At 41.0% G+C, this 24,201-nt stretch overlaps 1 protein-coding gene across 1 annotated transcript in view; it reads right to left on the bottom strand.

Annotated features, from left to right (window-relative positions):
• Positions 1 to 24,201, bottom strand: part of LOC126456501 (dynein beta chain, ciliary-like) — a 186,722-nt gene that overhangs the window by 65,888 nt on the left and 96,633 nt on the right. The gene's annotated exons all lie outside the window — the stretch shown is intronic.

Genomic DNA, 24,201 nt, shown 5'->3' with positions numbered 1-24,201 from the left:
GGCTAGACCCTATGCTCCTTCTGCACCCATTTTCCTACCCAATGGCTCCTGTGACCTCATCACTGTTAAGATTTGCCCTATGCACCCTCCTACCACCGCTTATACCAGCCCTGTAAATGGAAAAGCATACACTTTCAAAGGGAGAGGCACATGTGAAATGACACGTTGTATACCAGCTGTTATGTGAACATTGTTCTGCCTTCTACATTGGTATGACTACCATTAAGTAATCAGTTAGGATGAATGGGCATAAACAAAGGGTACACACTGACAACACACAATATCCTGTTACAGAGCATTTTCTGCAACATGACTGTCATGACCACAGTGCTTATCTCACCAAATATACCATATGGATTCTTCACCATGACAAAAGTTCTTCAGAGATCTGCAAATGGGAACTGGCATTACAACATGTCCTTGGTTCTCACCACCCACTTGGCCTTAATTTACATTAATTTATTTCTTTATTCACTTCCTTTCAGTTTTCTATATCTTTTATTTTCTGACCTATCTACACTCCTGGAAATGGAAAAAAGAACACATTGACACCGGTGTGTCAGACCCACCATACTTGCTCCGGACACTGCGAGAGGGCTGTACAAGCAATGATCACACGCACGGCACAGCGGACACACCAGGAACCGCGGTGTTGGCCGTCGAATGGCGCTAGCTGCGCAGCATTTGTGCACCGCCGCCGTCAGTGTCAGTCAGTTTGCCGTGGCATATGGAGCTCCATCGCAGTCTTTAACACTGGTAGCATGCCGCGACAGCGTGGACGTGAACCATATGTACAGTTGATGGACTTTGAGCGAGGGCGTATAGTGGGCATGCGGGAGGCCGGGTGGACGTACCGCCGAATTGCTCAACACGTGGGGCGTGAGGTCTCCACAGTACATCGATGTTGTCGCCAGTGGTCGGCGGTAGGTGCACGTGCCCGTCGACCTGGAACCGGACCGCAGCGACGCACGGATGCACGCCAAGACCGTAGGATCCTACGCAGTGCCGTAGGGGACCGCACCGCCACTTCCCAGCAAATTAGGGACACTGTTGCTCCTGCGGTATCGGCGAGGACCATTCGCAACCGTCTCCATGAAGCTGGGCTACGGTCCCGCACACCGTTAGGCCGTCTTCCGCTCACGCCCCAACATCGTGCAGCCCGCCTCCAGTGGTGTCGCGAGAGGCGTGAATGGAGGGACGAATGGAGACGTGTCGTCTTCAGCGATGAGAGTCGCTTCTGCCTTGGTGCCAATGATGGTCGTATGCGTGTTTGGCGCCGTGCAGGTGAGCGCCACAATCAGGACTGCATACGACCGAGGCACACAGGGCCAACACCCGGCATCATGGTGTGGGGAGCGATCTCCTACACTGGCCGTACACCACTGGTGATCGTCGAGGGGACACTGAATAGTGCATGGTACGTCCAAACCGTCATCGAACCCATCGTTTTACCATTCCTAGACCGGCAAGGGAACTTGCTGTTCCAACAGGACAATGCACGTCCGCATGTATCCCGTGCCACCCAACGTGCTCTAGAAGGTGTAAGTCAACTACCCTGGCCAGCAAGATCTCCGGATCTGTCCCCCATTGAGCATGTTCGGGACTGGATGAAGCGTCGTCTCACGCGGTCTGCACGTCCAGCACGAACGCTGGTCCAACTGAGGCGCCAGGTGGAAATGGCATGGCAAGCCGTTCCACAGGACTAAATCCAGCATCTCTACGATCGTCTCCATGGGAGAATAGCAGCCTGCATTGCTGCGAAAGGTGGATATACACTGTACTAGTGCCGACATTGTGCATGCTCTGTTGCCTGTGTCTATGTGCCTGTGGTTCTGTCAGTGTGATCATGTGATGTATCTGACCCCAGGAATGTGTCAATAAAGTTTCCCCTTCCTGGGACAATGAATTCACGGTGTTCTTATTTCAATTTCCAGGAGTGTATTTTCCCTGTCCACTACATCTACCACATATAATAAACTTAGCTTTCTGCTCTTACTAACTATTTCAAGATGTTTGGTCACTGACCTCTAACTTTCTTATAACCCTATCTCCCGTCTTTAAGCTCTCAGGTTTTCAAGTCTTCTCGTCCCATGAAGCAAGTCTCCCATGACCTGGGGTTCTGTGTGACTTTTCCATAATTCCCCTCATTTCCTAAACCTCATTGGCCATTTTCCTTCATCACCCTTCCTTCCTTTTCAACCCTTCTGCCAGAAGAATGAGTTACTGCCTGCACATTTCCTAACTTTTGTTTGTCTTTGTTACTGCCACGTGGTGAATAGATCCAATTACGCTACATAAGATTTGCCACATTTGCATGGAATCCTGTAAATACCAGTCTTGTACAACTCTAAATTGTCTTTGAAAGATCTCAAAAATACCAAGTTTTGGAAAGAGGACAAAAGTTCACTTTAACCTTATGCCTTTTTAGCATTCTGCATATTTTCACGGAAAATATGTGGTAGATAAGCACTCATTTTGAAACCCTATCCTTTTCCTTTTTCAGTTGTTTGTGCATCTGTAGCACACTCTGTACTTGAATACAATAGAGGGAAACATCCCACGTGGGAAAAATACATCTAAAAACAAAGATGATGTGACTTACCAAACGAAAGCACTGGCAGGTTGATAGACACACAAACAAACACAAACATACACACAAAATTCTAGCTTTCGCAACCAACGGTTGATTCATCAGGAAAGAGGGAAGGAGAGGGAAAGACGAAAGGATGTGGGTTTTAAGGGAGAGGGTAAGGAGTCATTCCAATCCCGGGAGCGGAAAGACTTACCTTAAGAGGAAAAAAGGACGGGTATACACTCGCACACACACACATATCCATCCGCACATGTGCACCTAACTGCTTACGCGCCCAAAAAATCAAGAGTTACAAGTACGTCAAAGATCATAGTGACAAAAGAAAGAATACACATAAGAATAATATCATGGGGACATAAACATATCGATGTATCAAAGTACCTCTACATTAATTAAATCAAATTTGAATGTTGTCTCAGAAATATGTTAACTACTTTACAGAAACACATTAGAATATTGCTGGTATCGAGAGGTTGAGTTGAGGTGCCGTAATAGTTACGTAATTCAAGTACCATTACAAGTTCCACTCGCTAACAACCAGAGAAACAAAATCCATTGACGGGTTCCCTTCAATGTGATGCAGTATGGCATCTTCCAATCTGGGTGTGTGGTGTCCCCTTGGAGCACCACAGTCATGCCTGCTGACAGTGAAGGTACCCCTTTCTCAATGCCATAGCATAAATGTGGTGAAAAGGGTATGCACTGGAGTTGGATGTTGTGGATAATGAACACGAGGAAGTCGATGAGCAGCTCTTCCATTACTGTGACTTCAACATATAGAAAGATAATGTCAGTGTATTCTGCAAATGTGTGCTCAACCATGTTGCTCTAACACTCACAGACAAGTGAATGAGACTTGAACCAATTCAGAGGTAGGACTGATGCCAAATGACATCAGCCGAACCTACGTAGGCACCACTAGTGATGAGAACAACCGAAGGAAAACAACTGATTCGGTCAGTTGTTAGAAAACAATAGAATCACTCATTTGGTTGCAGCTTTACATACCGGTTGAATTATTCATTCATTCCTTTCAAACAATGGAAAATCCAGGATGGAATGTAACAATATTATGAAAAGGAAAGTTGCTACTCATCATATAACAGAGATGTTGAGTCGCAGTCAGGCACAAGAAAAAGATTGTCACAAATGAGCTTTCACCCAGCACACACACACACACACACACACACACACACACACACACACACACGCGCGCAAACGCAACTCACACACACAGCTGTAATCTCTGGCAACTGAAGCAACACTGCGAGCAGCAGTAGCAGTGCATCATGGCAATGGCGACAGGGTGGGAGTAAGGAGGGGGCTGGGGAGGGGAGGGGGAGGGATAGTAGGGTAGGGGTGTAGGGATGTGGGACAGTGAAATGTTGCTGGGGAGTGCAGGAACGAGGTGGAGAGAGGGTAGGGTAGATATGTGCAGTTGGGAGGTTAGACGGAGAGCAGGGGAGAGATGAGGGGGGTAGTAGAACGCACGCTCCTCAGCACAACTGCACTGTATGCCATCCCTACCCTTCTATCCCTCCTCCTCCCCACCCCAGACTCCTTCTTACCACCACCCATTCACCACTCCCATCATGCACTGGTGCTGCTGCTCGCAGCGTGGATGCAATTGCCAGAGATTGGAGTTGTGTGTGTGAGTTGCATTTGCATATGTGTGTGTGTGTGTGTGTGTGTGTGTGTGTGTGTTTGTGTGTGTGTCGTCTATTTGAAGGCCTTTTGGTCAAAAGCTTATTTGTGACAGCCTTCTTGTTGTGCCTATCTGTGACTCAGCATCTCTGCTATATGGTGAATAGCATCATTCTATAAGAGCAACCGAATGGAAACAAATGAATCAGTCAGTTGTAGTTTTACATATCGGTGGCATTTTTATTCATTCATTTCTTTTGCATGTACCAGTCTCAGGGAGCAACTGAATGCAAACAGTCGACGCAGTCCAGTGGCATTTTGTGTACCACTGACTGAGTTATTCATTCTTTCTTTTTCACGTGAAAGCAGTCTCTAGTTTTTCTGTCAGTTAAAGCTTGCATTCATTCGTTCATTCAATTGAAAGCACTGTTTAGTGGTTTATGTGATGACCGAGTTATCCAGTTATTCTTCTGAGTGAAACCAGTCTGTAGTATTTTCATTAGATGCTGTAACATAGTGGCATACAATACAAACAGGGGTGCACATACCCTCAGGTGTACACGAAGACAAGCAATAAAGACATTCGTTTCATTATGTGCTGAAAATCTAATTCTAACAATGGAAACTTCCAGTAGGAATATCAACAATGTAGGAAAAGATAGATTGCTACTTACCATAAAGAACACACATCAAGCTGCAAACAGGCACAATTAAAAGACATTGACCTATAGCTTTTGGCCACAGCCTTCGTCAGTAATGGATTCTGGCCCCAGATGCTGGAGTTGGTGGTCGTGTGTGCTTGAGAGTGCTTGCTTGTGTGTGTGTGTGTGTGTGTGTGTGTGTGTGTGTGTGTGTGTTTTTTACTGACAAAGACTGTGTCCGAAAGCTATATGTGAGTCTCTTTTAATCATGCCTGTTGCATCTTGACGTGTCATCTTTATGGTAAATCTATCTTTTCCTACATTAATGAAAGACTGATTCTTCTTTTCACCATTTAAAACTGATAAATACATTGCTGTGCATTAAATTGTTCGAGGTGGAGTAAACACATAACTAACAAAGCTTCATTGGAAGTACAATACTGAGCAAGCATGGGAGTTCTCTTAGGGACATACGAAGAAGAATGGAACATAGACACATTTTTGCAACTGTTTTACTGAAAAGAGATGATGTCCATAAATGAAATTAAAATCTGAGATAGTGCATGTTTGGTACAGTCAGCATCCTGCAGCTTCCAGGGCCAGGGCTGCAGCTGGCGCAAGGAGGTGACGTGGTGGCCAGTTGTCGCTAGTGCAGGTCCCAGCAGTGATGTGCTCGCACCAGCTACCACACCACCTTCTCATGCCAGCTGCAGCCCTGACCCTGGCAGCCAGAAGAGGAGGCCACCCCAATGACCCTACGGAAAAAAGTGAAAAATTAAGTTTGTAAAAATCATTCAAACCCAAGGGCCAAGTGAAAACATTAATATAATGGCCCAACCAACAGAGACTTCAGTAGTCAGTCAGTTCTCTCGCACCGAATGAAACCAGTCAGTGAGTGAAAACATTCATATAACAGCCGCAACTGACAGGGACTAGTTTCAGTCAGTTGTCTCGCTTTGAGTGAAACCTCTCAAAACCAGTGAATGTTTGAAAACACTCATGTAGCTGACATGGCTGCAAAGACAAGTTTCACTTGGTTGTTTCATTGGACTGAAAAAACCGCCTGAACAGAAAAACAATCAGTTGACCAGTTGATTAATAAAAACAGTCGGCTGTCCCATCACTAAGAAACCCCACCAGCAAACTTGTCTTTAAACTACTGCAGTGCGGATCCAGTAAATTTCCAGGCATCAGTTACAATTCAAAATATTGTCTACTCAGTCCCCTCCACCAGTCCTAAGGGGAATTTTCTAATAGCACACTTTATATTACCACAGCTCAATAAGGCAATGTAAAAGCCATTAACTACAAGAACAGGAAACAGAATACAAGCAGTACCACTGTATACCAGGTGTACCGGTATGAAATGAGCGTTAAGATACAAATGTGTCGATAGGGAACATTTGTTGTGAACGAGCCTTAATTTTTTGTTTTGTTTGGTTGGTATGACACCTGTCAAAGATATTTAATATACATCAAGTCACGGAACAAACATCATATGTTTTCATCGTGTTAACAATGTCGAATTTTGTACCAGAAAGTGATGATTTGCGGAAAGCATTAATTTTTTGTTTTCATTTGAAAAAAAGTGCTGCAGAGTCGCATCGAATGCTTGTCGAGGCATATGGTGATCATGCTCTATCAGATGCAACATGCAAAAGATGGTTTCAACGGTTCAGAAATAATGATTTTGATGCAAGAAATGAAGAATGTGGAAGACCACCAAAAAAGTTTGAATACACTGAATTGCAAGCAATATTGGATGAAGATGATACTTTGAATCAGAAGCAAATGGCAGCAATGCTAAATGTTGCACAACTAACAATTTCTGACCGTTTGAAAGCTATGGGAAAGATCCACAAGTGTGGAAAATGGGTGCCACATGAATTGAATGAAAGACAGATGGAAAACTGAAAAACCTTTGTCAAATTTTGCTTCAAAGACATGAAAGAAAATCAGTTTTGCATTGAATTGTTACTGGCGATGAAAAATGGATTTATTTTAAGAATCCTAAATGGGAAAAATCATGAGTTAATCCGGGACAACCATCAACATCGACTGCAAAACCTGATCAATTCGGCAAGAAGACAATGCTCTGTGTTTGGTGGGATCAGAAAGGTGTGGTGTATCATGAGCTTCTAAAACCCAGTGAAACTGTGAATACTAATCGCTACAGACAACAAATGATCAAATTGAACTATGCACTGATCGAAAAAAGACCAAAATGGGCCAGAAGACATGGCAAAGTTATTTTTTTACACGACAATGCACCTGCACACAAAGCAAAACTGGTTCAGGATACAATCAAAACACTTGGCTGGGAGCTGCTACCCCACCCGCCGTATTCACCAGACTTGGCCCCTTCCATCTACCATTTGTTTTCATTAATGGCACACGCATTGGCTGAGGAACACTTCGATTCCTACGAAGAAGTCGAAAATTGGGTGTCTGATTGGTTTGCTTCAAAAGATGAACATTTCTATTGGGGTGGTGTCCACAAATTGCCAGAAAGGTGGTCAAAATGTATGGAAAGCAATGGTCAGTACTTTGAATGAAATGTTTTTACTTTTCAATTCAAAATTACTGTTTCATTTTCACAAAAAAAACACTGATTTCATACTGGTACACCTGGCATTCAGGAGACCAATGGAGCCCACACAGCAGTATGTCAGATACACATCAGGCACCTATCAGAGTTTTCCAGAGACACGAGTCAGTATCTCACAAAATGTGTGAAAGAATTTGACTGAGTCACAAAATGCAACAGGTAGGAGGACATGAAGTGTCTGAAAAGTGTGTACTTTTACTTGGATGACACAGACCAGCACTGATTGTAGCTCAACAGCTGCGATAAATTCCAGGCTTAACCGATGAAAGTGTTCTGTAACAATGAGCAGCAAGTCTGCTTAGCAGAGGAACAACTGAGGAACAGGGCACAACATCATGGGGAAACAACATAGTCGTACATAAAGAATATTTTGGCTCAATGCCATATAGTAAATCTGAACACGTCCAAAGCTGACAAAGTCTAACACTTGATGAAAGAAGTTTCAACCAATTGACAGAGCACCGTACAAGAGAAATTATGATCCAATGGGGCAGAAATGGTTGCTCGTCATCCCAGCTCAACTATGGCCAGCTACGTTGAAGTTTTCCCGTGATGCTGCAACATCTGGTCACCCAGGATTTGTGAAGACTCTAGACAAAATCAGGTACAAGTGTCAGGTGCCAGTCTTTTCCAATCCATTAGACACTAAGTCAAGCCAATGTACGGAATGCTGACAGAAGCGCGTGCCACAGTTGCCTACAGGGCATCTGGTACCAATCCCACCTGCAGCAGCAACACTCCACCAAATTGGAATCGACCTCTTGGGGAAGCCCCTAAAGTCAACAATCTTGAATCAATGGATAATAGTCTGCCATTAATACCTCACCCATTTTGACACTTAAGCAGTGCTGGCTAACGAAGCACCAAAAATTGCGAAGTTCCTTTTAGAAGACATCATTTTAAAGCACACAGCACTCCAGAGAGCACCAATGCTCTCTCCTCATGGAAAAGTTAATGAGCATTTCACTGTAATTCAAGTATATGACCAAAAGAGTCAGCCTTCAGGAATTGTGAAGCGAACCTTGTCATCCAGGACCGGATGTCACAAAGAGTGCAGATTCACCATGAGATGGGGTCTACTGTCTAATTAGACCTAAGCGTTGTAATGTGCGAATGAGACAGACGAGAACCTATGTCATACAGAAACCCAGTAGAAGCCATTTGTGGCCAAGAAGATGTAGCAGTGTTAAATACGACAGACCTAAGATCGGCCATAAAGGGAAACATTTACGAAAACTATTTAATTCTGTAGTAGTGCAGGGAATCAAGCCACAGTAATTTTAATCTGCCACCCTCCACAAATTTTCATGGTGATCCGAATAAAACTTGAATATTGATCGTATCTGTAATAGTTAAGGGATTTACTATTAAAGTGAACATAACAAGTTTTGTAACAAATACCTGAATGCTAAAATCTGAACGCTTTGGTCGATCTTAGCAATCGACAATTCATACAAAAGCGCATCATTAAAATGACAAATGTTATAAATATCAAATATGTAACTTTATTTGTTTCAAAGGTACAGTAAATTTAAATTATCACTATTTTCAGTTAAACATCAGATCATCATTTCCTCCACACAAAACACACTGAACGATGACAGCATGACACCTTATTGAATCATTAGGTAATAGAATATTTGTTGTAAAGTTTAGTGCATAATAGTTAATTTATTTATTTATTTATCAGAAACGATATTGGTGCACGGCTGCTGGCCATGGCATTCAAAGCTAAGAAGGAAACTGTATTGGTTATATGTAAAAGAATTTAACGTTTATTATGTAATGGATATTATTGATACTTTATTTAGAATGTGAAAGTGGTCAAGCTTTGACTATTTAAATATGTTAAAATGTAAAATAATGTAGAATAAGCAGTAGCCAATCAGATGGTTGGCTTCAGGAAAAGGAACTGCCCTAGTTATTTGAGTGAGGATATTCGGTGCGCGGGAAATGCTACTGGGGACGGGCAGGGGGAGTGCTGGAGCAAATGCGAAAGCAGACAGTTCAGCTGGAGACACCAAAGGGTACAGTTTGGATTGAGACGCAAAAGCAGGCAGTCGGTCTTTAGGTAGCTAGGAAGTGAAACAACTTAGAAAATTTCACGTTGTGTGGTATTGTGGGACTTAGTCTCTGAGAGGCGAGCAGCTGCACGCCTGGTGTGAACTCTTAACTTTTCACATAGTTAATGAGGTGGAGTAATTCACGATGAGATTGTGAACGTTCAGACTATGTCAAATGTATATGCGCTCGAGTGTAATCATCATCATCATCAGTTGAAATTTTCTCCGCTCAGGGGCTGGGTGTTGTGTTGTCCTAATCATCATCATTTCATCCCCATCAACGAGCAGGTCGCCGAAGTGGCGTCAAATCGAAAGACCTACACCAGGCGAACGGTCTACCCGACGGGAGGCCCTAGCCACACGACATTTCTATTTCCATCTGCTATATTAGCAGGTCCTTTGCCTCTCCATTTTCTGCGATCCATTGCTTCCTTCTTAAGGCTGCTGTATGTTGTACCGTCCATCATGTCATCCAGTATCTGGAATCTCTTCCTTCCTCGCTTCCTTTTCCCTTCTACATAACCTTCTAAAACTGTTTTTATCAGTCCGTCATTCTTTCTTAATATATGCCCAATCCAATTTCTTTTTCTTCTCTTTATTACATCTAGTAACTGCCTTTTCTTTCCCACTCTTCTCAGTACCTCTTCATTTTTTACTCTGTCCATCCAACTTATTCTTTCCATCTTCCGCCATGTCCAGATCTCAAAAGCCTCCAGCCTTTCTCTGTCTTTTTTCCTCATAGTCCATGTTTCAGCGCCATATAGAAGAACACTCCATACAAGACATTTTATGAGTCTCTTTCTGAGTTCTCTGTCCATACCGCTGCAGAAGATTCTCCTTTTCTTATAAAACGCCTCTTTTGCCATTGCTGTCCTTGTTTTAATTTCTGTGGTGCACTTCCAGTCGGTGCCTATCCTGCTTCCAAGATACTTAAAATTTTGCCCCTGTTCTAGTGTTTCTCCATTCAGCACAATTTTTATTTCCTTATTTCTTCCTATTGCCAATACTTTTGTTTTATTTGTGTTAATTTTCATTCCATATTTTTTTCCGTTAGTTGGAATGGTGTCCACCAAATCCTGTAATTCTTTTTCCCCTGTGGCTAGAAGGACCATGTCATCAGCAAATCTCAAGCACCCTACTCTTCTTCCTCCAATTTCTACTCCTTTGTCATCTAATGAGCATTGGTCAATCATATTTTCCAAGTACAGGTTGAAAAGAGTAGGTGATAAACAGCATCCTTGTCTTACTCCTTTCCCTAGTCTGATCCAGTTTGTACTTTCTCCTCTCACTTTAACTGAAACTTTTTGATTAAGTTACAATGAGTTTATAAGTCTTCTGGTTTTCCAGTCCACTCTCTTTTCCCTCATAATAGTCGCCAGCTTGTCCCAAACCACATTGTCAAATGCCTTTTCTAAATCGATGAAGCACATATATAGGTCTCTTCCTTTTTCAATAAACCTTTCTCCCAAGATTCGTAGGAGCCCTATTGCATCTCTGGTGCCCGTATTCCATCTAAAGCCAAACTGCTCCTCGCCGAGATTCTCCTCTATTACTTTTTCAAGTCTTTTATTAATTATTCTTAACATCACTTTGGCTGCATGTGAAATGAGGCTGATTGTCCTGTGCTCGCTGCATTTCTTGGTTCCTTGTTTTTTCGGTAATGGAATCATTACTGTTGTCAAAAAGTCCTCAGGCCATTCACCACTGTCATATATTTTATTACATAACCTCAATATTTCTCTTATTCCATTGTGGTTCAAGCATTTTAGTATTTCTCCCGGTATTGTATCTGTACTTACTGCTTTGCCATTTTTCATTGCAGCAATGGCAGACTTTACTTCTTCCATTATGATGGTCGGTCCTTTCTCTTCATCACTTACACTGTTGTGTGATTCAAGTTCCAGAGTTTCTGGTTTGCTATTTGTGTCATATAGCTCTTTTATATATTCTTCCCATCTCTGGAGGACATCGTCACGATCTTTATACACTACCTCTTCGTCTTTACTCAAAATTTCCATAGTAGCACTTCCTGCTCTGTTTTGTTCCCATGTCATAGTCTTTACTCTGTTGTATAGTAAGTCGTATCTTCCTTTCCTGTCCAGTTTTTCAATTTCATCACATTCCTCTTTTAGCCATTTTTTCCTAGCCTGCTCTGTTTCTCTTCGCAGTTCGTTATTTAACCTTCGGTATATCTTTCTTGCATCTTCAGTGTTCTTGTTTTTCAATTTTCTTCTCTCCTCCATCTTGGAAATCATTTCTTGTGTGGCCCATGGTTTTTTTGACCTTTCAGCATATTCCAGTACTCGTTGGCATTATCAGGTGCTTCTTTGTCTCGTAATGTGTTTAGAAAGTCCCAAGACAGCATTTCTGTAATTTGTTCTTTGTTGGACCTTGTCTTCTCTAGATCCCATTTCTTCACCATTGTCGCCTTTTTCAGTTTTTTCATTCTTATTTCTATTTCTGCCATAAGTAAGTTGTGGTCACTATTAATATCTGCACCTGGTAATGTGTGCACCTTCTTGATTCCATTCCTGTATCTTTCTTCTACCAGTATAAAATCGATTTGGTTTCTATATTTATCCCCTGGTGATTTCCAAGTGTAGAGCCTCCTCTTATGGTTCTTGAACCATGTGTTTGCCACTATCAGCTGCCTTTCCCTGCAGAAGTCAATTAACCATTCACCTCTGTCATTTCTCTTTCCAAGACCATGACTGCCTACTATGTTTCCCTCTTTCCCTTCTCCCACAATGGCGTTCCAGTCTCCCATTACTATTTTGCAGCATTTTTCATTTTCGTCCATTATTCTCTCTATTACATTGTACGTTTCCTCTACAATTTGGTCATCATGTTCTGACATTGGCATATACACCTGGACAATCAGTAAATCTTTTTGTGCTCCTTTCAGCCTTACACCAATAACCCGGTCATTTGCATAGTCTACATATTCTACACATTTAGCCAATTCCTTTGTCATAATCATTCCTACTCCATTAATTCCTTTTACTTCTCCTCCTGAGTAGAAGAATACATATTCATCTGACTGCAACTCTCCATGTCCATTCCATCTTACCTCAGCAACTCCTACGAGGTCCATATGATTCTTTTCCATCTCTCTTTTAAGGTTTTCTAGTTTTCCTGCTTGTAGCAGAGTTCTGACATTCCAGGTACCAATTCTCGTTTTGATTTTTTGCCTCCTTTCAAGTTGTCCCCCCCGGAGATCCGAATGGGGGACTATTTTACCTCCGGACACTGATTTAACATGAGAGGAAGCCATTTTTTGTGCATAAAATGGAGACTGCATTATGCAGGGAAGATAAAGTGTAATAGTAATTCTAAATATGACCACTTTCGCTATTAGTTTGCTTTCTGAATAAACATTATTCTAACCAAATTGCAACTGTGTGGCCTACATCACTTATGGGTCATTAATTTAGTTCCTGATATCATTATCACTATTATTATATGTTACGTTAACTTTGTATTTTGCAAACTTGCCATCAGCCAGACAATTTAACCAAAGGGTAACAAGTGTCTAACTTAGGGCATGTAATGCGACACGTGTGGTTCAACCCCTAGACAAGTTTGAGCCAAGACATTTAGACAAAGAGGAACTGCATGTGAGCCTGAACATCTTTGGGGACGTTAGCTCGCAACTAGTGTCAGAGGTAATTTCACATTGCAACATCACACACAAGGTGACAACTGACTACCATCCACAGGCTCATGGCCTCGCAGAACCCTTTAATAAGACACTGGCAGATATGCTTTCAATGTACACTGATGTTGAACGGAGAGATTAGGTTACAATACTACCCGTTGCGATATTTGCATACAATTCAGTGAAGGAATATGCTACAGGATTAACACTGTTCTTCCCACTCCACAGTTGCAAGGCTGAAATGACAATGAATACACTGTTCCCATTACAACCAACTGATACTTAGAAAGACTATGTCAAACATCTCATCACCAAGACCCAACAAGCATGTCAGCTGGCTCATACATGGACCTGGACACCCAGAAGTAAGAGAGAGAGTACTACATGGCCAAGCACTGACCAGTGAGATGCAGCCCAAGAGACTTTGCTTGAATTTTTGCGCCTTTGTAGAAAGTAGGATTATTGGGAAAAAGTTACTAAAATGCTGCTTTGAACCATATTGTATCCCTTGTCACTTGCCAAAAGACAAAAGCCCAGAGGTGTCCTGTAGATGAAACCCTACTAAAGTCCAGAGAAGCAGATTGACGACAGGATGTTAAAACAATCTGAAGACTCACTTGACAGATGATCTATCTTTGATGCCCATCACAGTAAAGAGGATGTAATAACACAAACAGAATGCAAGGACCCACCAGTGCTGACATAGGGTAGACTACTGTCAAGATCTAGATCCATGGTGCAGTAGTCAGCTCCACTGAGAATTCCTGTAACAGTGGGGGTCACTGTTTTTCCAGGAGACTGAACAATGGTGTGAGCTACAGGCCACACAATATGGTGTAGTGGTTAGTACCATTGTTGGAGTGCTGTGGGTTGCCAGTTCAAACCAACCATTGACAAATATTTGTTATTCAGTATTTATTGCTTCTGGAATATTTGTGTATTCTCGAATATTCATTGTCTGCTACACTCTCCGTGCAATTCAGTTCTGCTCTGGCTGTATGCTGGTGTATGTAATAAATGTGCTTTCAGTTCTATGTGTTTTACTTCAGTGGCGACCCTACCTCTAGATTTGGACTTGACTGTGGTTTCTATGTGACAATATCATACACACATCTGGCATCAAAAATTGAATCAGTAGACAATACAACATCTTTCATGTCAATAAATATGCAGAAGTTCAGCAAGAAATCAAGTTAATAAAATCAAAACACTTATCAGGAACAGATAATATACCAGATATTGCTGTAAAATAAGTACAGACATAATTTCTAAACCACTGATTTAGTTTTTAAATCTGTCCGTCTCAACTGGCGACTTTCCAACAAAACTGAAACCACTTCACAACAAAAAAAGTCAGAAAGAGGTGTCAACTCTAGACGTGATTCTCTACTGTCTGTATTTTAAAAAAATTATTGATTTAAAAAGATAAAAGACTAGGTCCTTAAAGAAATATAAAATACTAGCTTAGCAGCTACTGCTTTACTCATGTAGACCATATGACCCACAGAGATTTTTTTGTTTTTGTTTAATCAATTTTTTACATTTTTCACAAACTGCAACACCTTCTATGTTTCTCACACTAATTAATGCCGTATAAGCATGGTCTTTATTAAAGTACTTCTGGCCAAAAAGCAATTCTGACAGCTGAAGTCCATAGTTTTTGTTAGTCATGCATTTTGTGTTCTTCTGGAGTTATTTCCATAGCAACTTTCATCCACTAACAAATATTTCTTTATATCTAACCAAGACATGAAATACCAACTTTCATAAATTTATCTTTAAAGTTTTTTTTAATGTAAGGAAATATTTTCTTAAAAATTTTCATTCTCTATTGCACTCCCTTGCGAGCTGAATTTCCAGAAACAGTGAAATGTGTATTTTTCTATTTCTAACCCAGAAATAAAATATCAGTTGTCATAAATGTAGCTTTAAAAATCCTTTAGTAGTTCTTTAGTATTTATTGATTTTCAAAAAAACTTTCACTCATTGTTTTACACCCCCCCCCCCCACCCCCCCCCCCCCTCCCCACCGTAGCAGTCAAATTTCCAAAAATACTGAAATAAGCCTTTCATCCCCTATTTCACCCACATAGAAGTGGAATTTCAAACAATCCCTTCTTAAATGATGCCTACAGTATAAGATCCACACCCTCTCCAAACTTTGACTTCCTATCATTCTAAGCTGGGCTTAGTCAGTGAATCAGTCTGACCCTATTTCACCCTCTTAGGGGTTGAGTATCCAAAAACAGTGAAACACATATTTTTTCATCTCCAACCGAGAAGCCAAACACTAATTTTCAAAGATTTAGCTTTAAAAATGCTTCCACAATGAAATATTTTCATAAGATGTTCTGTCCTCTATTTCACCCCCTTAGGGGTTGAATTTTCGAGAACAGTGACATGCATACGTTTTATTTCTTACAGAGAACCCAAACACAATTTTTTGTAGATTTAGCTTCAAAAATGCTTGCACAGTGAAATATTTACATAAAAAGTTTTCATCCTCCATTTCACCCCCATAGGGGCTGAATTTCCTAAAACAGTGAAACATGTACTTTTTTTTTATTTCTGACTGAGCAGCCAAGCTTTAAAAATGCTTTCATAATAAAATATTTTCAGAAAAAAATCTCATCCCCAGTTCACCTCCTTTGAGGTTCAGTTTCCAACAACACTGAAACACACTTTTTTTTTATTTTTGTAACCAAGGAGCCAAATACTAGTGTTCAGAGCTGTAGCTTTAAAAATTCTTTAGTAGTTCTTTAACAATGATAAATCTTCAAAAAAGGGCTTTCACCCACTATTTCACCACTGTTGTTGTTGTTGTTGTTGTGGTCTTCAGTCCTGAGACTGGTTTGATGCAGCTCTCCATGCTACTCTATCCTGTGCAAGTTTTTTCATCTCCCAGTACCTACTGCAACCTACATCCTTCTGAATCTGCTTAGTGTATTCATCTCTTGGTCTCCCTCTACGATTTTTACCCTCCACGCTGCCCTCCAATACTAAATTGTTGATCCCTTGATGCCTCAGAACATGTCCTACCAACCGATCCCTTCTTCTGGTCAAGTTGTGCCACAAACTTCTCTTCTCCCCAATCCTATTCAATACTTCCTCATTAGTTATGTGATCTACCCATCTAATCTTCAGCATTCTTCTGTAGCACCACATTTCGAAAGCTTCTATTCTCTTCTTGTCCAAACTATTTATCGTCCATGTTTCACTTCCATACATGGCTACACTCCATACGAATACTTTCAGAAATGACTTCCTGACACTTAAATCAATACTGGATGTTAACAAATTTCTCTTCTTCAGAGACGCTTTCCTTGCCATTGCCAGCCTACATTTTATATCCTCTCTACTTCGACCATCATCAGTTATTTTGCTCCCCAAATAGCAAAACTCCTTTACTACTTTAAGTGTCTCATTTCCTAATCTAATTCCCTCAGCATCACCCGACTTAATTAGACTACATTCCATTATCCTTGTTTTGCTTTTGTTGATGTTCATCTTATATCCTCCTTTCAAGACAGTGTCATTCCATTCAACTGCTCTTGCAAGTCCTTTGCTGTCTCTGACAGAATTACAATGTCATCGACGAACCTCAAAGTTTTTATTTCTTCTCCATGAATTTTAATACCTACTCCGAATTTTTCTTTTGTTTCCTTTACTGCTTGCTCAATATACAGATTGAACAACATCGGGGAGAGGCTACAACCCTGTCTTACTCCCTTCCCAACCACTGCTTCCCTTTCATGTCCCTCGACTCTTATAACTTAGTATTTTGCAGCTGTGACTTATTAAGCTGATAGTTCGGTAATTTTCACATCTGTCAACACCTGCTTTCTTTGGGATTGGAATTATTATATTCTTCTTGAAGTCTGAGGGTATTTCGCCTGTTTCATACATCTTGCTCACCAGATGGTAGAGTTTTGTCAGGACTGGCTCTCCCACGGCCGTCAGTAGTTCCAATGGAATATTGTCTACTCCGGGGGCCTTGTTTCGACTCAGGTCTTTCAGTGCTCTGTCAAACTCTTCACGCAGTATCATATCTCCCATTTCATCTTCATCTACATCCTCTTCCATTTCCATAATATTGTCCTCAAGTACATCGCCCTTGTATAGACCCTCTATATACTCCTTCCACCTTTCTGCTTTCCCTTCTTTGCTTAGAACTGGGTTTCCATCTGAGCTCTTGATATTCATACAAGTTGTTCTCTTATCTCCAAAGGTCTCTTTAATTTTCCTGTAGGCGGTATCTATCTTACCCCTAGTGAGATAGGCCTCTACATCCTTACATTTGTCCTCTAGCCATCCCTGCTTAGCCATTTTGCACTTCCTGTCGATCTCATTTTTGAGACGTTTGTATTCCTTTTTGCCTGTTTCACTTACTGCATTTTTATATTTTCTCCTTTCATCAATTAAATTCAATATTTCTTCTGTTACTCAAGGATTGCTACTAGCCCTCGTCTTTTTACCTACTTGATCCTCTGCTGCCTTCACCACTACAGAGTTAAATTTCCAAAAATGCTGAAATGCATATTTCTTTATTTCTGACCGAGAAACCAAATACCAATTATTGTAGGTGTAGCTTCAAAATTGCCTTAACAGCGATTTAAAAAAAAAACTCCTATTTCACCCCCTTATGATTCGAATTTTGAAAAATCTCTTATTAAACAATATCTACAATATAAGATCCACTCATTCTCTTAATTTCAAGTTTCTATCCTTAGTACTTTGGTGTGGGCGATGATGAGTCAGTCAGTCAGTCAGGACATTGCCATATAGAGATTAAGAGATTCATAAAATGATTTTAAAAAAAGCAACTCAAAAGAAACAGCTATTTTTTCTATATGAAAGCTACAAGGACTAGACAAGCAGGAATATACCTTGAGCATATTGCTAGACTTATCAAAAGCCCTCAGTACAATCATGATCAATTACTTTTATTTGACTGAGAACTGGGAAATTAGGGGAGCAACACATAACTGACTTAAATGATATCTCTCTGAAAGAAAGTAGTTTACAGATTTAATATATTGTGTGGTCAACATGGAGTTCCCCAAGGTTCCTCATCTAGTCCAATCCTATTCCTACTACAAGGTGGGCAAGAATTACACCCCTATTGAAAATTGTTTATAACTTTGTAAATACTTAACTAATTTTCATAAAAGAAAAGATATTTTGTTCCTTTCACTGGCACAATTTCATTTATGTCATTGCAGATATCAGTGGCAGATCATGGCACAAAATCTAACCTGGTGTGAGTGGGCTCAGCTGGCATCCCAGTACGAAATAGCCTAAAGCGATCTCTGGTACAAGCACAGAGATGGTGGCAAATTGTGAAAGGACCTTGTGCCTTGATAAATAGAAAGACAATAAGGGATTGCCACTTGAAGCTAACGGTCACATGTTCTGTATCAGACGGTAGGAGAAGTAGTCGACCCTCAACAGTTCACTTTAAGTCCTCAAAAATCACAAAGACAGGCACAAAGACAGGCATCTCACAAAGATGATTTAACCTGACACACAATCAAAATTGTTTTGTAAAAGAGAGTTGAATTTTGGCTCATGGAAATCACATTATTTCCAGGAACTATCGCCTGAAGACTGTGATCAGCGATTGGAATATGGGGAGATGATGCTTGCTTGGTGTGAAGACTGTCCCATACTTTCAGTAATATCCTGTGGTCAGATGAAACCGCATTTCATACGGGAGAGTTTGTTAACTGGAACAAATATAATTACTGGGCAATAGTGGATGTTGAACAAAGCCAACATTGCCCAAAAGTCACATTGTGGTGGGTGGGTGGGAGCATATGTCATTCAGGACACGATGAATACAGAACAGTACCTAGTAGGTGTCTTTTAATTGAATTTTCTATTTCAGAAACCAGTCAAGCACCAAGTTTGTCCATTTTGGGAAAACACAAAAAACTGTCTCCCATCATACTTCATGTTTCGGTATGTTTTTCTGAAAGTAGTATGTATTGCAAATCATTGTATCAAAGAAAAAATATTTTGGGTTATTTAATATTGTTGTCAATGGAATGAAAAAAAATTTACTTAACTGGTTTCTGCAGTAAACGAGTAGAGCAAATGTATTTTTATGATATAATTCACCATATTTTTAGGATTTACAAATAAATTGGAAAAGGACAGAATTTTTAATGATACTGAGACTACATTACTAATACACAGATGAAATAATCATCTACTTCAATCATCACAGTAAGAGCTACTCAATCCTCATAAACAAATTCCACAGCACATTCTGCCTCTGTAGTAGGCCATTGTAAAATGCTGTCATAAAATGTTTCATACCTAGCCAGGGAGGTCTTAGGGCATTTAGATCTCGCAGTTTCTGGATATTGATAGGAACCTAAAACAATAATGAAGGGATTAGGGCTCAGACCTAAACATGAATGGAGAATGGCCAAAAAATATATTATTTCAGACTGCACTATAATACTTTAGGTAAAGGTTTGAATAAAAGAAATTGGTTACACCTAACAGTAATTTTTGTACAAGTTGCCTAATATATTATACTATTTATAAGCTTACTTTTCCTGAAGGGTAGGCAAAATTGGTGGATAAGTCAGGAGCAGGCTCTGTTTTCAGCACTGCGAAAGTTGACTGAATGATTCCATCAATATCTGGTTTTACAGCCGCTTTTCCAGATGTATTACTGTTGTAACAAAATTGTTTGTATGCGGATATCTTGAAATTCACCTTTTGGTTTTAGGAACACCTCTACCAGAAGTTTTGTCTGAGTTTGTAAGCTTTTTGTATGCATGAGGCCACCATGTTTTGAAACTTCTGTTACCTTGGAAGGAAACTTCCTGTACAGTAAAACAATTTGTTTTACTTGCTTTCAGTATAAGCTCCATGTATTGCTCTGATGTATAAATTAGATCCACTTTCTTCATGATACACTTCATAGCCCCAAAGTCTCTGTTATATGGTGAATTCGAGTGACCACAAACAGGGAAGTTGTGGATGATACTGTCATATCGCCCTTTGTCACAGAGGTTCATCAAAAACCTAACAATAGTGTGGTTCTTGTTCTGTCCTAATGGATCATCACTAAAAAGAGTCAGTCTCTTTACTCTACTGGATATTTCTATGTTATTCAATAAAAAAACTGCACACCTCATCTGGATACTTGTCACCCTCACCCTCATGATAAAGGCAGATTTTGGACTTGTTACTTTTCAAATCATGGATACTAAAAACGTTAACCCATAACTGCCGTATGTAAAAAATTTCCTGAACAAGAATATTTTGGAGTGGCAAGTTTAGCATATAATCAAAATACAAATCGGTGGTTTCTTCGTCATCCATTTTGAGATGCTTCTTTCATACTACACTCCTGGAAATGGAAAAAAGAACACATTGACACCGGTGTGTCAGACCCACCATACTTGCTCCGGACACTGCGAGACGGCTGTACAAGCAATGATCACACGCACGGCACAGCGGACACACCAGGAACCGCGGTGTTGGCCGTCGAATGGCACTAGCTGCGCAGCATTTGTGCACCGCCGCCGTCAGTGTCAGCCAGTTTGCCGTGGCATACGGAGCTCCATCGCAGTCTTTAACACTGGTAGCATGCCGCGACAGCGTGGACGTGAACCGTATGTGCAGTTGACGGACTTTGAGCGAGGGCGTATAGTGGGCATGCGGGAGGCCGGGTGGACGTACCACCGAATTGCTCAACACGTGGGGCGTGAGGTCTCCACAGTACATCGATGTTGTCGCCAGTGGTCGGCGGAAGGTGCACGTGCCCGTCGACCTGGGACCGGACCGCAGCGACGCACGGATGCACGCCAAGACCGTAGGATCCTACGCAGTGCCGTAGGGGACCGCACCGCCACTTCCCAGCAAATTAGGGACACTGTTGCTCATGGGGTATCGGCGAGGACCATTCGCAACCGTCTCCATGAAGCTGGGCTACGGTCCCGCACACCGTTAGGCCGTCTTCCGCTCACGCCCCAACATCGTGCAGCCCGCCTCCAGTGGTGTCGCGACAGGCGTGAATGGAGGGACGAATGGAGACGTGTCGTCTTCAGCGATGAGAGTCGCTTCTGCCTTGGTGCCAATGACGGTCGTATGCGTGTTTGGCGCCGTGCAGGTGAGCGCCACAATCAGGACTGCATACGACCGAGGCACACAGGGCCAACACCCGGCATCATGGTGTGGGGAGCGATCTCCTACACTGGCCGTACACCACTGGTGATCGTCGAGGGGACACTGAATAGTGCACGGTACATCCAAACCGTCATCGAACCCATCGTTCTACCATTCCTAGACCGGCAAGGGAACTTGCTGTTCCAACAGGACAATGCACGTCCGCATGTATCCCGTGCCACCCAACGTGCTCTAGAAGGTGTAAGTCAACTACCCTGGCCAGCAAGATCTCCGGATCTGTCCCCCATTGAGCATGTTTGGGACTGGATGAAGCGTCGTCTCACGCGGTCTGCACGTCCAGCACGAACGCTGGTCCAACTGAGGCGCCAGGTGGAAATGGCATGGCAAGCCGTTCCACAGGACTACATCCAGCATCTCTACGATCGTCTCCATGGGAGAATAGCAGCCTGCATTGCTGCGAAAGGTGGATATACACTGTACTAGTGCCGACATTGTGCATGCTCTGTTGCCTGTGTCTATGTGCCTGTGGTTCTGTCAGTGTGATCATGTGATGTATCTGACCCCAGGAATGTGTCAATAAAGTTTCCCCTTCCTGGGACAATGAATTCACGGTGTTCTTATTTCAATTTCCAGGAGTGTAATATAGATCTTCTTGGCCCTCTTGTGTACAACAAGCTCTGCAGTTGCCGTACGTTTGGCATTATCATTCAAGGATTTATCTGTTAATTTTGCGTTTAGGCTTTCACACTGACTGCATACATCAACCTGTGGTCAACCAAATGAGTACCCAAAGTTTTCATGAAAATAAGAATAGTAAAAATGGTACTTGACAGTATCTTTTATGTCAGGGTTGTCATTAATGAACATCTTATGAAGTTTTGTGACATTTAAACAAGCATCCAAATACTTTTTGTGTTGCCCACCATAATGGCTGTCTTTAACTTCAAATTTTTCAATATGATCGTGGATACATACACAAATGTTGCCAGGAAGAGCATTGCCCCTCCTGCTCTTGCCCCTCATGTCTTTAATGGTAGTATTTTGAAGTAATAATTGGCAAATTCTCCCTAATCTGTTATGTGGTATACCATGGATTTTCATAAAGACATTCTTGCAAACATGTTTCAGTACATTGCCAATCTTTACGTTATATCTGTAAGAGTGATTTCTTTTAAAACTGCCTTCAGTATGCCTACCACTTTCTTTGTCTGACCTTTTGTCTGGCCCTTGTTTTCCCCATCTATGCTTAACTTCATTAACCTCAATCAAAGTCTGAATATAGATATCCTGACAGTTTTTATTTTCAAGAGAATGAAAATATCTCCAAGTTTCATTAATGATGTCCTGGTTAATGATTAAATAACAATTTGCATTGCACTTACAAATGATACTGCTGGGCTTTTTCTTCATAGGTACTCTTGCCAGAGTAAGAAACATAACTTTCTCTCCTTTCATCCTTGCATTCTGAATATGATTTTATTTGTACGAGTCATCGTTCGTCTTCTGAACCTGCAGACATCTCATTTTCATATAGGCATACTGTTATCAGAAACATATGAACACTGGAAAACAGCACAGACTTATTCGAAAAGCTCAAGTTAACTGATCAGTGATTACAATGAAAACATCTGAATATCGACTATTGTTGATTCAGAGTGCGAGTACCAACTGACAACAAAGAAGCATAAAGTGTCCCCACAGTTTACTGCAGAAACCAGAAAAATGGGATCGTTTGACTGGTTTCTGATGTAAACGTGAAATTAAACGTCATGCAAGACAACAACAGTTGGAGATATTTAACTGATTTCTGCAATGAAATGTGCAATTACCCTCAAAGACAAATATGGTGACATTAACTCATTATTCTGGTTTTGACACTTGACTGGTTCCTGAAATAAACCCTTCAATTGTGCCTGCCTGTAACTTGACATGTCTTCTTTATGGTAAGTAGAAATTTGTCTTTTTCTACATTGTTGAACAGTACCTTGATATGCTTGGTAATGTATCCATGTGGGACAATGACAGTGACTTAATCTTTATGCTAGATGGAGCCTCATCTCACTTATTGTTAGTGTAACCCGTCTGAGCTTAGCTTGACACCCGTTTTCCAGGACACTGGTTGGAATGTCACAGCCCCTTCGAATGGCCAGCAAGGAGTCCTGATTTAATACCCTGCAATTTCTTCCTCTGTGGGTGGGTGAAAGACAAAGCGTATTGCACAGAACCAAAAACTCTTGACAATTGGAGAAGTGAATTCGCCAAGTTCCTTGAAATGTGCCACTGGATTATCTGCAGAAGTCTGTCACAAATATTCACATCAGTTTACAGAAACTTATACATAATGAAGGAGCTTATGTTGCATTTTAGCACTGCATAAGCATTCTACCATTGTAAGGAACAAAATGTTTTTTTTCCCAAATTGGTTAAGTGTTAAAAAAGTTATAAACAATTTTATTAGGGAGTTAATTCTCATCCAGCAGGTATACGTAAATGATTTAGATATAAACAGCAGTAATAGGAAATTATACAAATCTGCAGATGAAACCAATATCTTTTTATTTACAGAAAATACTGGAAAAAACTTTGAAAACATTAAGACTATCATAAAAATTTGTTATTGTACTTTGATGTTAACATATTGATGATAAATCTGGAAAAAACTATGTAACGGACATATTCAATGCCCAGCTAATCATCATGTTGAAATGAACAGACAAAAAAGAAAAAGAAAACAGAGAGTACAAAATTTATCAGCATATGGATACAAATAATGTGAAACTGAGCAACAGAAAACTGAGCGAAACATTTTCATAGTATGAATATTAAGGAAATATATGTCGTATGATA

Source organism: Schistocerca serialis, chromosome 2 (genome assembly GCF_023864345.2).
Source record: "Schistocerca serialis cubense isolate TAMUIC-IGC-003099 chromosome 2, iqSchSeri2.2, whole genome shotgun sequence".
Taxonomy (NCBI): Eukaryota; Metazoa; Arthropoda; class Insecta; order Orthoptera; family Acrididae; genus Schistocerca; species Schistocerca serialis.
This window is presented reverse-complemented; position numbering and strand designations above follow the sequence as displayed.